The sequence below is a fragment of the Peromyscus leucopus genome, chromosome 2 (genome assembly GCF_004664715.2).
Source record: "Peromyscus leucopus breed LL Stock chromosome 2, UCI_PerLeu_2.1, whole genome shotgun sequence".
Taxonomy (NCBI): Eukaryota; Metazoa; Chordata; class Mammalia; order Rodentia; family Cricetidae; genus Peromyscus; species Peromyscus leucopus.
Genome location: NC_051064.1, coordinates 24,667,820 through 24,682,435, shown reverse-complemented (window position 1 = coordinate 24,682,435; position 14,616 = coordinate 24,667,820). Strand labels below are relative to the sequence as shown.

Below are 14,616 nucleotides of genomic sequence, written 5' to 3'. Positions count from 1 at the left end.
CCATTGTGGAACCATACAGAGACCTAACTTCCTAAATCATATTGCTCCCCATTTTTACCATGGATAAAACCTCTTTTTTTAAAAGCGTGTTCCCCCTTTAAGAATTCCCAGATGCCCCACCAGGTTTGCTGACAGTGACAATAAAGTGTGAGGCTGGCTCTCACCACACCTCACAGCCAGAGAATGTGGCAGTGCAAAGCCTGGCCGGGGCAGCTTCAGCCGGGGGTTGAGCGTGCGTGGCAATGGTCGCAGCAGCAAAAACCCAAGTGGATACTGAGGCGGCCCACCTGGCACGGCAGCAGCCTGAGGAGAGGGTTGAGGGGAGCACACAACCCATGAGGAGAGGTGGCAAGCTGCCGGAAAGCAGACACCGGGGCGCATGCAGAAGAAGCCTGCATGGAGGGAAGCAGGAGCACCGGGCTGTCTGAAGGACAGAGCTGGCCCCCAGTGAGCGGCTAACTCTGGCGGTGTTTGGGGCCCAACTGCCCATTGCATTTGGAGCCGGGAATAGGCAGCAACTGGAGACCTGGAGAGGACTATAGAGACACTGCAATGGGAAACTCAGACCCAGTCAGGGGGCCTGTGAGGAGGGAGGGAAAGCCAGCCATCAGAGCAACTCCAGAGGCTATAAAGCCATTGGTGAGTGGATGCCTTGTGATCTCATGGCCAATGTTGGGGAACAGATGAAGCATTTATCTAGTTATTCTTTATCAGTAAAAACTCAGAGGTCAGCTATCTGGGTAAGAACCTGATTGATCACAGAAATGGTGAAGAAGCAACCAGTGACCTCTTCTCTCTCTTTCCTTCCTCAATACAAAAGACTGAGGCTTTCTTTCAACCCCTCCCTACTAGTACCTGTGTTTATCTATATGCTCTCAGTTATCCAAAACAACATCCATGAATAATTTTGGTCAGCTAGTTGCTAGCTCTGCCCTCTGATTCATATCAAACTTTATTGTCGGTCCTGAGAGTACCAAAGTAATCAAAATATATCACAACAAAGAATGCCAATGCCTCAGACCCATGGGAATGCTAAGGCCCTCCTCAGTCAGGTTCTCTCTTTGTGTGTGTGTGTGTGTGTGTGTGTGTGTGTGTGTGTGTGTGTGTGTGTGTGTACACGCATGCTTGCATGTGTGTGAGTGATATATATTATATATACATATATATGTACATATATATGAACAGGCAAGATATTTTTGTTTTGTGAGAGAGATATAAGCACAACAATAGCTCTGTGTTGGTTCGAGTCTTTCCAACAACACTGCCCTACACAGCTGTTTCTGAGCCTGTGGTGAAGAGAAAAGAAAGGACTGTGCCTAAGAGTGTAGCTCAGTGGAAGACTCTGGGTGGATCCCCAGCATAACACACACACACACACACACACACACACACACACACACACACACACACCACAACTGGCTGTTTGCTTCTATGATGGATGATATAACAAGTACTCAGCACTTTCCAGAGGTTGCATTCAATGTACTAAAGCTAGAAAATGAATACAAACAAGAGCTGTGGAAAGTGAAATAAATAAATAAATAAAATCTTTATTTTTAGGTGGACAAATTGTATATGAAAAAATCGTTTAGATTTTAGCTCCCTCCAAGATACTAGAACTAATAGTGTCTGTAGGGAGGTAAGCAGATATGAATATAACTCACAAAACAACCAGTTGAATTCATATATGCCAGGAAACAAATAGAAAATAAAATTTGTTTAAAATATCCTATGTAATAGTCTAAAAATGCAAACTTTTTTCTATTTATTTATTTATTATTTTCATTTATTTTACATCAAGACTGCAATTTCCCCTCCCTCCTCTCCTCCTGTTCCCTTCCCCCACCTCTCTTCTGCTCTCCCCCATCCATTCCCCTTCTGTTTCCATTCACAAAGGGGCAGGCCTCCCATGGGTGTCAACAAAGCATGGCTTATGAAGTTGAGGTAAGACTAAGCTTCTCCTTTGTATTAAGGCTGGGCAAGGAAACCCAGTATGGGGAATAGGTTCCCAAAAGCCAGTTCAAGTGTTAGGGACAGCCCATGCTTCCATTGCTGGAGTCTCCCAAGTAAACCAAGCTACACAATGGTCACACTTATATAGAGAACCTAGGTCAGGCCCATGCAGGCTTCCTAGATGTTGGTGTAAAGTTCTTAAAGATAAAGAAAAAAAAAAGCTGTGTAAAACCAAAACACTGAAAACTTCAAACTTTGCTGAGGCACAAAAGCCAGATTAGCAAAGATCATCAGTTTATGAATTACAGTACTTGCTAATGCCAGATTCTCAGTGATTCCTAAACTGACTTGTAGGTTCAGTGAATGAAACCATTGCAAATATAAATAAAGATTGCATAGAAATTTATTAGCTGATTCTACAATGTATCACCAATGGTCTAGAATGGCTAAAATAATGGAGAAAAACAACCAAAATTGTTAGATTCTACATCATTTTAATGTTATACAGCTAAAGAAATCAAGACAGTGCAATGTTATCACAAAGATTCTCTGTGTGTGCTTATGATATGAAAAATAATAAATGTCTTTATCAATAGTGCTTTACAAAAACAGATAAATGTATGGAAAAATAAACTATACACAAAATTAGCTGAAAAGGATCAGAGACTTAAACTTAAACACTACATTGACATATCTTCTGGAGAAAAAAAATGTGACCCATTCCACCATAAAGAAACACTGTATAGAGACACTTCAAACAACAGTAGCCAGTGAAATAACAATTATCAGATGTCACCAAAATTACAAAGTTATTGCTCAACAGACATCTTTATAAAAATAAAAAGCAGGTTTGGAAGTAAGAAAATATTTGCAATCTCTATCTGTGACAAAGGAGCAGTATTGATTATAATGAACTTAATAATTAGAAGGCAGACCAAGAATTAAAAGGCACACAAGCTAACTAGGAAGACTTGGCAAGATGTCTTACAGTCAATTGTGTTGACCATGAAATGTGCATCACTGTCAGTCATCAGGAAAACGTAAGTACAATCACAGGTTAATATCACTACACATTCACTAGAAATGCTAGAGTTGGAAACACAAGGCAAAACTAGCAATAATATGGAGTAAGTAGAGTCTCCTACTTTGCCAGTGGGAGTAAATAACAATACAATTGTTTTGCAAAGCAATTTGGTGATGATTTACACATCTAAAGATAAATCCACACTATGAGACAACAATTCCACTTACAATAACAAGAAAATATATGTCCACCAAAATCTATAATTACTAGTATAAATTTAAAGATACAACCACTTTATAACCCAATAGTTCTACTTGAGATTAATGAGAAAATTTGTTTATAAAACATTTATAAGTACACTTATAGCATATTGTTAAATGGTTAACAACAGGAAGCATCAACAACATTCATCAGAGTAAAATAGATTAGTAACTCATTCAGTGTTCACACAGAATACTCAACAATAAAGGAACCATTACTTGTACAACAGCAAAGAAAGATATCAGCAACAAGCATGCACACATGATGGCTGCATTTCTACGATGTTCAGGAGCAGACAAACCTAACTGATCACAGAAATCAGGATCCTAGTATCCCCTGAGTGAGGGAAGAATTGAAATCCAGTATGAGGAAAATTTTCTTTGTGATAATGCAATGGGATAGTGTGATGTGTACATTTGCCAAGATATGCCACATTTCACATTAAAGATCTATCCACTTTATTGTATGCAAATTTTTAAATAATTTTAAAAGTATATTTTAAAAACTAAAGTCATGTAAGGATCCTCTATTTCTTTATTATGAATTTAATGATTCCACAACCATTATATCTTTCCCAAAGTTGAATTTTCCCACGTATAAGATACTGGTAAACTGATTTTTTCAGACAGGAGAATGGTAAGTCAGTGGATGTATGCTGTCCTGCCTACAAGATACACTAGTGTAATTGTGGTACAAAGTTTGTGGGGGTAACCAATCAATATTTCACTTGACTAAGGTCCATCCACAAGATGGAACACATGCCTGATTGCTTGGGTGATCTGAGACTAGATATCCAAGGCACTTAGGGTAAAACAAAATACTACTGTTCTTAGAAACAAAAAAAAAACAAAAAAAGCAATAAAATGATTCCTAATGTCATTCAGCTATACTCATAGATCAGTGACTTGCCTAGTCATCATCAGCGAAGCTTCCTTTTGTAGAAGATGGGACAAATACAGAGACCCACAGCCAGATAGAGAAAGTGATCTTGGAACACTGACATTAAATGGGATGTCTCCATCAAATCCCTCCCCTCAGAGATCAGGGAACCAGAAGAAAATGAGACAGAAAGAGAGTAAGAGCCAGAAGGGATGGAGGATATCAAGAAAACAAGGCCCTCTAAATCAACATAATCAATGCACATATGAATTCAGACTACGGTAACATGCACAGGGTCTTCATGGGTCTGCACCAGGTCCTGTGCTTATATTATGGCTTCCAGATTAGTGTTTCTTTGGGATTCCTAAGTGTGAGAATGAGTGCACATCTGATTATTGTGTCTTCTCTTAGGCTCTTTTCCTTCTGTTTGTTTTGTCCAATTCCAATGTGTTAGTAATTATTTTATCATATTATATTATATCATATCATATTACCCTGTGTTATATTATTATCCCTTAGAAGCCTGATTGTTTTCTAATTAGAGACAGAAAGGGAGTTGATCTGGATGAGAGGGTAGATGGGGAGGAACTGGGAGGAGTAAATGAGGGGAGAACCATAATCAGCATATATTATGTGAGAAAAATCTATTTTCAATAAAAGGGAAAACTTTTTAAAATGTTACTATCATGTATACACTATTTTATACATCATTTGCAGAAAATACCCTTAGTGAAGTTCCACAGAATGCTAACCTTTATTAAATTGTTTATCCTCACCCTCTTAAAATATAAATAAATGAAAATTCAGGATTTGATAAGAATCAGTTGTCTCTCATTCAGTAATAGGGTCTCTGTTAAATGATTAGTCAATCAACCCTTTAAGCCCACAAACATCTCCCTCTTTAATTTTCCTACTTCCTAAAAACAAGCCATTGCTACTGTAATTATTGGTGTTTTGTGAAAATTTAGAGACTGTTGCTATAGTTTGAATATTGCATATCCCCTACATGCTCATGTGTTGAAGGCTTGATAGTACTTGCTAGGGAAATTGTGAAATTTTAGGAGATGGGATCCTGAGGAAAGTAGGTTGTGGTGGTATTGTGTTCCCCAAAATATTGTGCACCCTAATAAACTTATCTGGGGTCAGAGACAGAACAACCACTAGATACAAAGGCTAGAAAATGATGGCACTCACACCTTTAATCCTAGCATTCCAGAGGCAGAAATCCCTCTGGGTCTCTGTGAGTTGAAGGCCACATTGGAAACAGCCAGGCATGGTGACACAAGCCTTTAATCCCAAGAAGTGAGCCTTTAATCCCAGGGAGTGATGGCAAAAACAGAAAGATATATAAGGTGTGGAGACCAGAAACTAAAAGCATTTGGCTGGTTAAACATTTGGCTGGTTAAGCTTTCAGGCTTTCGAGCAGCAGTTCAGCTGAGAGCCAGTGGGATAAGGACACAGAAGCTTCCAGTCTGAGGAACCAAGACCAGCTGAGAAAGTGGCCTTGTGAGGTTAGCTGTGGCTTGTTCTGTCTCTCTGATCTTCCAGCGGTCACCCCAATAACTGGCCTCAGGTTTGTTTTCATTAATAAGACCCTTTAAGATTCCTGCTTCAGTAGGTACATAGGAGCGTGTCCTTGGAGCCATATTTTGTCTCTGTTTCCTGTCTGCCATGAGGTGAATGGCTTCTGGAACATGCACCAATGGCCATGATGTTCCATCACCACAGGCCCATAATCAATGGAAGCAAAGACTACAGACTGAAACTTCTCATACTGTGAGCCAAACAAACCCTTCCTTCCTTAAGTTCAAGTATCATTCATAAAAGGTCTTACTGGTACATGGTATCCAGAAAACCATCTGTAGAAAGACAGGAAATGACATCATGAGCTGCAAGCAGTATCTATAATAAAAAGTATTTTATTTCTCTACCAGGTTGTTATTTTCTATGAAGAGAAAACCCAAAAATAGTTGTTAAAATGATGTTCTATAGCATTTAATGTTAATAAATTAAATGGATGCTCCCAGAATCTCAGTCTATGCCCACTCAAAAAACTGTCTAAAATCTACATTATTTAATAAGTGGAATTGAATTGAAAGCATCTTCTAACAAGCAAGAATAGTACAGTCCTCTTGTGTTAGGTACATAACTAATCTTTCAGGCAGCATTGCAAAGTAGACATCAAAATTTATTCTCCTTTCCTTCTGATGATGGAAGTTCATCTAAGTAGGAAAAAAAGATTTTTCTATTTCAGTATACAGAGATTGTATTGGTCAGGGTTCTCCAGAGAAACAAAACCAGTAGAACATAAATATTTTAAAAAGAATTCTGTTAAATCGGCTTTCGTGATACCAGAGGCTGAAAGCTTTCTTGATGCCTGTGCTCACATAGGAGCCACAGCAGCTGCAGGCAGCTCAGCCCAAGAAACCAGAAGCCTAGAAACAAAAGGAACCAGCCACCCCACTTAGCCCAAGGAGGATGATCAGGAAGCATCACCCTCCAGCCGACCACCATTGCCACACTCCCAGGAAGCACTCTATGTCTGCTGCCAAACCCAGGGGAAACAGCAACTGAAACATGTTCCCCTGTGAAGGAAGGGCTAGTGGAACATCATCCCTTCTAATATTTCTTTCATCTTAACTATGGAAACAGCCTCACACATATACACAGACACAGAAGTATACACCCCATGCATGCCCATACACAGAAGTATGTCTTACCAGTCTATTTCTCCACACCTGAAGCTAGCCAATGCAGAGGCAATGGCCATTGCTTAACTCTGATTTTAAAAGTGCTAGAACACTGGCATTTTATTTCAGCTGTTATGGTCTACACAATTCTTCAGCCTTGAGACACTATCTTTCACAGAATTTCTTGATGGAATCCTATGACAGGCACTACCAATCTAACATTAAGGATGAGGAACTTTAAACTTAAAATTAATTTACTTGAGGAGTAGGAAGGATTGTAGAAGCCAGGATGGGTCAAGGACACCAGGAGAATGCAGCCCACAGAATCAACTAAGCAGGGCTCACAAGGGCTCACAGGGGTTCACATATACTGAAACAGCATCCATAGAACCTGCATAGGTCTGCTCTAGGTCCTCTGTATACACACTGTGGTTGTTTGACCTGGGATTCTTGTGGGATTCTAACGTGGGAGTGGGGGTGTTTCCAACTCTTCTGCCTGCTCTTGGGACCCCTTTCCTCCTACTGTGTTGCCTCGTCCAGCCTTGATGCGTGAGGGTTTATGTCTAGTCTTCTTGCAGTTTGTTTTGTCATGTTCAGTTGATACCCTTGAGAGGCCTGTTCTTTTCTGAAGGGAAACTGAGGAGGGGGTGAATCTGGGAGAGGGGGTAGGGGAGGAGTGGGGGGGGCTGCTTTCAGTTATATGGTATGAGAAGAATTTTTTTTAAAGGAAAAAGAAAACAATTTATTTTGCACTTTTATAACTCAGTTATATCAGTTATTCAAATCTGTTGAGATAGCTATATCAGTTTTTTTTTAAATCTGTACAAGCAATATGTTAATCTAATTCCAGTAAATTGAAGTTAAGTTGCTTCTAGGTATATCTTAAATAATGTATAAAATATAATTTTCTACTCAATGTTTTTTCATGCAAAAATTAAGCATATTCTTTTTGTTTCTGGTCTTACAAATTCAAGTTTTGCTAAGTAAAATAATTTTGTCTGCAGATAATATGACATTTATACACACACATATATATGACACACACACATACACTATGAAAATGCTAAACGTTTCTTATATTCACTGAGAATTTACTACATGCAAGGCCTTATGCTGCATGCACTGCATAAACAATCTTATTAGCACTAAGGGGGAGGGAAAAAACAGAAAACTAATTTCTATTTATATCTGAGACCATGAGAGGGATCAACTTGATTCTGATAGTCTGACTATTGAAAAGGAACCTGAGCAGCTCTGAAGACAAATATCTGACACAAAGCCTTGCAGGTCACAGCTCTGCCATCACCCTCACTTTTCCTTGTGTGTTTCCCGCCCCCTTGAAAGGGTTATTGTGAACAAGACCAGACAAAGCAGGCAGACAGCCAATCTAGTACGCCAGGCAGGTCTCAGCAAAAAGGAAAAACTGTCAGTTGAAGGCTGAATTTTTGCTAAAAGCCCAAATATGTCATTCTAATATGGCTGCTTCTGCCAAACTCAGCCACAGGTGACCACCCAGGACACCAGGGAAGGAAACAAGCCTGGGGCACAGAAGCACAATGCTGCGAGATGTGTTCCAAACCGAGTCTCTAACTTGAGCTCTGTGTATCAAATCAGTAAACTCACTGTGACAGACGTGTTTGCTGTCACTTGTGAGCCAGCCAAGACTCCATCAACCCTGCTTGCCAAACAGAATGCTTCTGACAAGGTCACCAGCAAAGTCGCCTTTGGTGATTGCATGCAGATGGTTGCTCTGTAAGGGCTTGCGGCTCTGTGCACAGATGCCAGAGACCCGTGTACATGGAACCATCCTAGAGTCCGGAGCTGCATCATTATCTACCACAGACATCCTGTGAGCAATCACTTCATTACCAATGGGAGACAGTTTATCGAGAATAGAATACAGAAAGTGCTTGCAGCAGACAGGAGTCACATCCTAATCTCTAGTTCCTGAATCTGATTATTCTGTCTCAGAAACTCAAACTAATGACCACACAACTGTGCTCTAAATTAACACCTGAAACAAACAAACAAACAAACTGCACGTTTCCTTTCTTCCAGAATCACATGACAATCCTGCAGGTAAGAGAATAGATATCCTAGGTCACTAATTTGTGAGTCATTGTGTTTCCAGTCTGAGAATATTATTTTTTTTTTTTTTGGTTTTTTCGAGACAGGGTTTCTCTGCGTAGCTTTGTGCCTTTCCTGGAGCTCACTTGGTAGCCCAGGCTGGCCTCGAACTCACAGAGATCTGCCTGCCTCTGCCTCCCGAGTGCTGGGATTAAAGGCGTGTGCCACCACCGCCCGGCCTGAGAATATTATTTACTCATCATAATGAGTAATAACTTAAGAGCTCCAAGTGAAAATAATCAAATTCTATCACTGTACATGTCACAAGCTGGGAAGGGGCAATCTGGCAGTGTCTCAGTATTTTATCACACATCTAGAACATTCAGCAAATGCCTGGGCATAGGAAAAAAAATGCAAACTTTGAAAGTTCATTTAGGGAAGAAAAATAGTCTTTTGCTATCTATCTGGCTCCAATCATTCTTCTAGCTGACGAAGTTCTAGGGAATCCATAAAATAGAATCTATTTATCCCCAAACAGATATAAAGTCACCTGAATCTAAATAGCTGTTTCCCCTCTCATTACTGAGCCTGGCTTCCCTAAAAGCAAGATAGAAAGGCAAAGATGGCTTACAGCAACAATAGCTTACAGACCATGGCTTTAAGAGAGTATGTGGTAAAAGAGGTTGCCATGGTTTTTCATGCACGATTTATGTTTCCAACAGCTTCACTGGGGAATAATTTACATGCCACAAAACTCATCCATTGTGAATTTATGTCAGTGATTTTCAGAAAAGTTGCAGAGTGAAATTATCCCTAAAAAGCTAATTTGTGAGCTTCATTTACCCTGTCTTAATCACAGTTCTATTTTTGTGATGCAAGCCATTACCAAGGCAACTTATAGAAGAAAGCAGTTAAGTGTGGGCTTCCTTACAGTTTGGGAGGGTTAGTCCATGATCATCATGGTGGAAGCATGGTGGCAGCAGGCATGGTACTGAAACAGTAACTGAGAGCTTATATCTGATCCTCAAGCGGTAAGTAGAAAGAGAGTGAGAATGGGCCTGGCATGGACTTTGGAAACTTCAAAGCCCACCCCTAGTGACACACCTCCCCCAACAAGGCCACACCTCCTAATCCTTCCTAAAGAGTCCATCCACTGGGAACCAAACATGCAAATATATGAATCTATGGGAGCCATTCTTATTCAAGCTACTACATAACCCCAATGAGCTCTTTTCCACTTTACACTGCCCCTCTGCAACCACTGTTCTGCCTTTTCTATGTAGAGAATTACCTTTCCTTTTAGAGAAAGTCATCTAAACAGAAATGTAGGCTTCTACATCTTATTTAGTGAAAGGGTTTTATGATTTATCCTCATTAAAGCATGTAAAAATAGTTCTGTTCTTTTTATTGGGTGAATAGTGCCGCCAATGTATGGATAGAATGTAGTTTGTTCTTAAGCAATAAGTTGTTAGAAATAAACATGAGGTCACAAAGCAAGAGACCACCATTCCATCTGCAGTGTCTGGACAAGGAAAACTTTACTCTTGATCAAGAGTGTGTACTCAGGAAGACCACACACAGAGAGACAAAAAGTGCATTGATTTTTATTCTAAGGAAGATAGCAGCTGTCTTTTCTGCCATTGGCAGGGGTCTGACCTTACAGACTTATTACAGGCAAGTCCGCAAAGAACTGGTACATAGGAAATGAAGGAAGTGGGGAGGGGTCACTGTCCAAGGAGAAAAGGGTCACTGCTCCAGGCCATCAAATTTCTAGAATAGAGTAGTGGGCCTTTGAGTAAACAAAAGTTTTTCTGGGTGGGAAGGTGTTGTTTTAACTTTGGTACAGTGACTGTCTTAATCTACTGCTTTTTCAGCCAGTGACTGTGACTCTGCAGTCACCGGCCTGTTTCTCGTGTCAGCAGCCCAATCACTCGGGACACAGCCTGGTGAGAACTCTGTTCCTGCAGGCTCTGGCTCTGCCACTGCCACTGAACGTAAAGTAACTTTGACTAAATCTCTATCATTCTCTTTATAAATAAGACTCGAGACTCAAAGACTGGCATGAAAACCTGCTAGTTCAGAGAGGATGAGTGGCACCTAGCTAAAACCTCCTCTCCTTACTGGTATTTCCCAAAGAGAGCGTTCCTCTGACAAACAAACAAAAGAAGCCACCACTCCAAATCCCTCTCTACTCCTTCAGGTGCATTTCTCTGTCTCTTCTGATGCCTTCTGATGCACTGTGATTACTTTCTGATAACTAGTTGCTAACTCAGGCTCTGGACCAAGGTTATTTAATCAATGCAAATATAAACTCAGGGTTCACATTGTGATGGAATATTCCCCAAAAGTGACAATTAAAACTTTTGAAATTCTTACAAGGTAGAGGAGACAAAAAGATATGAATTCCTTGTTCAAAACACAAGTTTTATAGTATTTGATAGAAAAGATTCAAATTTGATATTTCTTACACTAGTCACCAACTGATAGATATTCAGGTTGTTTCCAGTCTGAAGCAACTATAAATAACACCACCCAAAACATTAGCATAAAACTTTATGTAGACATTTGGTTTGGGGTTCCCTTGGGTAGACATACACACAAAAAGTAATTACTGAAGTTGTATAAGGTTTTTGCTGAATTTTTAAGAAATTAGACAAAATGTTTTCCAATGTAGCCGTCCAATTTTATATGACCAGCAACAACGAAGGCCAGTTTCACATTGGCAACATACTTACAACTTCTTGGTCCAGCCAGTTACAATTAACAAGTTGTCTAACTTAGGACATGGGTAGAACCCAATAAACCCAGTGCAGGGTGAAGATATCTCACATTAAAAACACATTTAGCACACTTGAACATCAGAACTTACTTAGCTGTACCCTCATCCAAGGAGAATTATTTTCTTCCTGGTGACCCCAGGTGATGAAGTTGTAGCTCCATTCAGTGCTTTCCCACAATCATGCATATTTCTGTCCCCAAAGAGACCAAAATTCAAGATTCATTTACAGTTCATTTACTTATTTTGAGAATGAGTTTCATCGGTATCCCAGGCTGGACCAGAACTCACTATGTATCTCAGGTTAGCTTCAATTTTTCCGTCTGCTTTTCAAGTGCTGCTACTGAAAATATTCATCAGCTTTTGAAGTTTGGCTTAAAAATTCACTACCCCGTTGGCTTGCAAAGCAGTTGAATAGTTCCAGTGAACCCAGGAGCCATGCATAGGCCTCATAATGGCAATGCTCCTGAATGATGTTTCTCTGTGAAACATCTAACAGAAAGACTACAAAGACACACTACACACAAAGTAACGCAGTGCAATCTATCTGACAAGGAACTGGTTCTAGAATATTCAGAAAACTCCTAACGTGCATTATTAAAGAAGAGAAAAATAAATCATACATTTGGAAAATAAGCACATGAGTCAGGTATACACATGACTATAATCAGAACATGAGAGATGGAGGCAGGAAGATTGACTGTTTAAAGTCCACCTAGGCTACATGTAGTAAAACTCCATTCTGAAAACATAAATAAATAAAAATAAAATAGCCAAATAATATGAACATGAATTTCACCAATGGTAAGCCAGCATATAAAAAGATTTCAGAGTCATTGGAAACTAAGGAAAGACAAATTAAAATCCAAGGAGATGTCACTATACAGCTTTCAGAGTGACCAAAATAAAAATACTGATGACTTAAATATTGACAAGGATCCACAGAGTTTCATCCATGAATACAATGCTGGTAAAGGTGTAAATTGTGTGATCATTTAGGAAAACGATTTGGAAGTTCCTAAAAACAAACTATTCAATTAGCAGGCAGTCCAGAAACTTCACTTTGAGGAAATTGATCCCAGAGAAATGATAATGTATGTCTGTATAAAAATCTACACACAAATGTTCTTAGCAGGCTTTTGTTTCTTTTGAAAGAGCCATAAATTAGAAATAATTAAAATGTTTTTTTTAATGTGGGCTGAATAAATTGTTAGCACATGTTTACCACTGAACACTACTCAATAAAAAAAAGAGAAGTATAGGGTTGGGGCTGATCCAACCCATTGCTCACTATCCAAATTTGCCTGGCAGGCTCCCATACACACTGGCTGAGTACTGCCCTAGATGAATATGTTTAAGTCTCTGAAGAAACTGGTGGAGGGGTGCCTTAGTTAGGGTTTCTATTGCTGTAACAAAACACCGTGACCAAAGCAACTTGGGGAGAAAAGGGTTTCTTTGGTTTACATTTCTACATCACTGTTTATCACTGAAAGAAGTCAGGACAGAAACGCAATTAGGGCAGGAACGTAGACACTGGAGGTGATGCAGAGGCGATGGAAGAGTGCTGCTTACTGGCTTGCCTCCATGGCTTGCCCAGCCTGCTTTCTTATAGAGCCCAAGACCACCAGTTCAGGTAAGGCACCACTCACCATGAGCTGGGCCCTCCCCCATCGATCACTATTTAATAAAATACCTTAAAGCTGGATCTATGGAGGCATTTTCTCAGTTGAGGTTTACTCCTTTCAGACAACTCTAGCATGTGCGAAGTTGACATAAAACTATCCAGTACAAGGAGAGCAGATAGGAGAAACATCTGGAAGTGGACATGAGTGACAGGGGTGTCTCCAGTATGCCCAAAGTCAATGGCTTGTTCATCATACAACTGGTATATGGTCACAAGCTAACAACAGTACCCCCAAGACAGCAGAACTGATGAACTTGGAGTGCCAAAAATAATCAGGTAGAGGAGCTGCCAACACAGGTCAGCAGTCTTCAAAAATTCAAACACCTGAAACTTGGAATGAACAGGATAAATGCTTACCTCAAAGATTTGGCTCTCTTTCTCTCAGTTCTTGAGGTACTAGAATTTATTTAGAACAACATGAATGAACATTCTTTCCAGAGAAACTTCCACCATATGACCATGTGTGCAGTCTACCTAAGTCCATATGACCCTGCATGCACTCTATCTAAGCCACAGTTTTGAAATCCTGCTCATAAAGCTGTAGATACTCAGCCTTAGGGATAACAACCTGATCTCACTGACAAAGGTACTGAGGAGCCAAGCCCCAACTCAAGGAGCTCCACATTCTGGGGAACTGTCTGACCTTCTAGGAACCTTGAATATAACTGGTCAGAAAGAACCATATCTTCATGCAGGCAACAAATCCTGAGTTACCCCAGTCACTGGTCAGCTCTAGATTGGCCCATCACATGTTTTCAAATACATCTGTTCTGAACATCTGAGTGCCTCCACAGCAGACACATGCAGGCAAACCCAGAATTCCCAAAGAAGAGTAATGGCAAATGAAGGAAGATTAACCCCAAACCCCTAAGACCCAGAACAAATGTGGAACTGACATGCAGGGCTTCTGGTCTCCTCTCAGGGAACATTTGTGACCTTCTGTCCTCTGTCTCATGAATAAATTTAATGTGTCTGCTTTTGTGTTTTTAAAAGAAAGTTCTTTTTCCTCACTCCTCCAGGGCTTGAGGGCAACCTTACTTTGAAGTTCTTTTTGGCCCTCAGGCCAGGGAAGCAGGTAGGCTAACTGCAGATCTTCACCTCTTCCCCTTTTCCTCCAAAACCAATCCCCCAACTCTGTAGCAGACCACCCGCTTCAACCTCCCCATCATTTCTGCTGTCCTCCAAGGTTCCTCCCCAGTTATCCTATTACACCAGCCCCAAACTCCAGCAAGGATGGCCTGGGAACTTTCTACCTAAATCAGCAAAAGATCCAAGTAGGAAA

General features: G+C 40.3%; 1 pseudogene; it reads left to right on the top strand.

Moving 5' to 3' along the window:
• Positions 1–13,000: 13,000 nt before the first annotated feature.
• LOC114688823 lies at positions 13,001–14,291 on the top strand (annotated as a pseudogene).
• Positions 14,292–14,616: the final 325 nt, after the last annotated feature.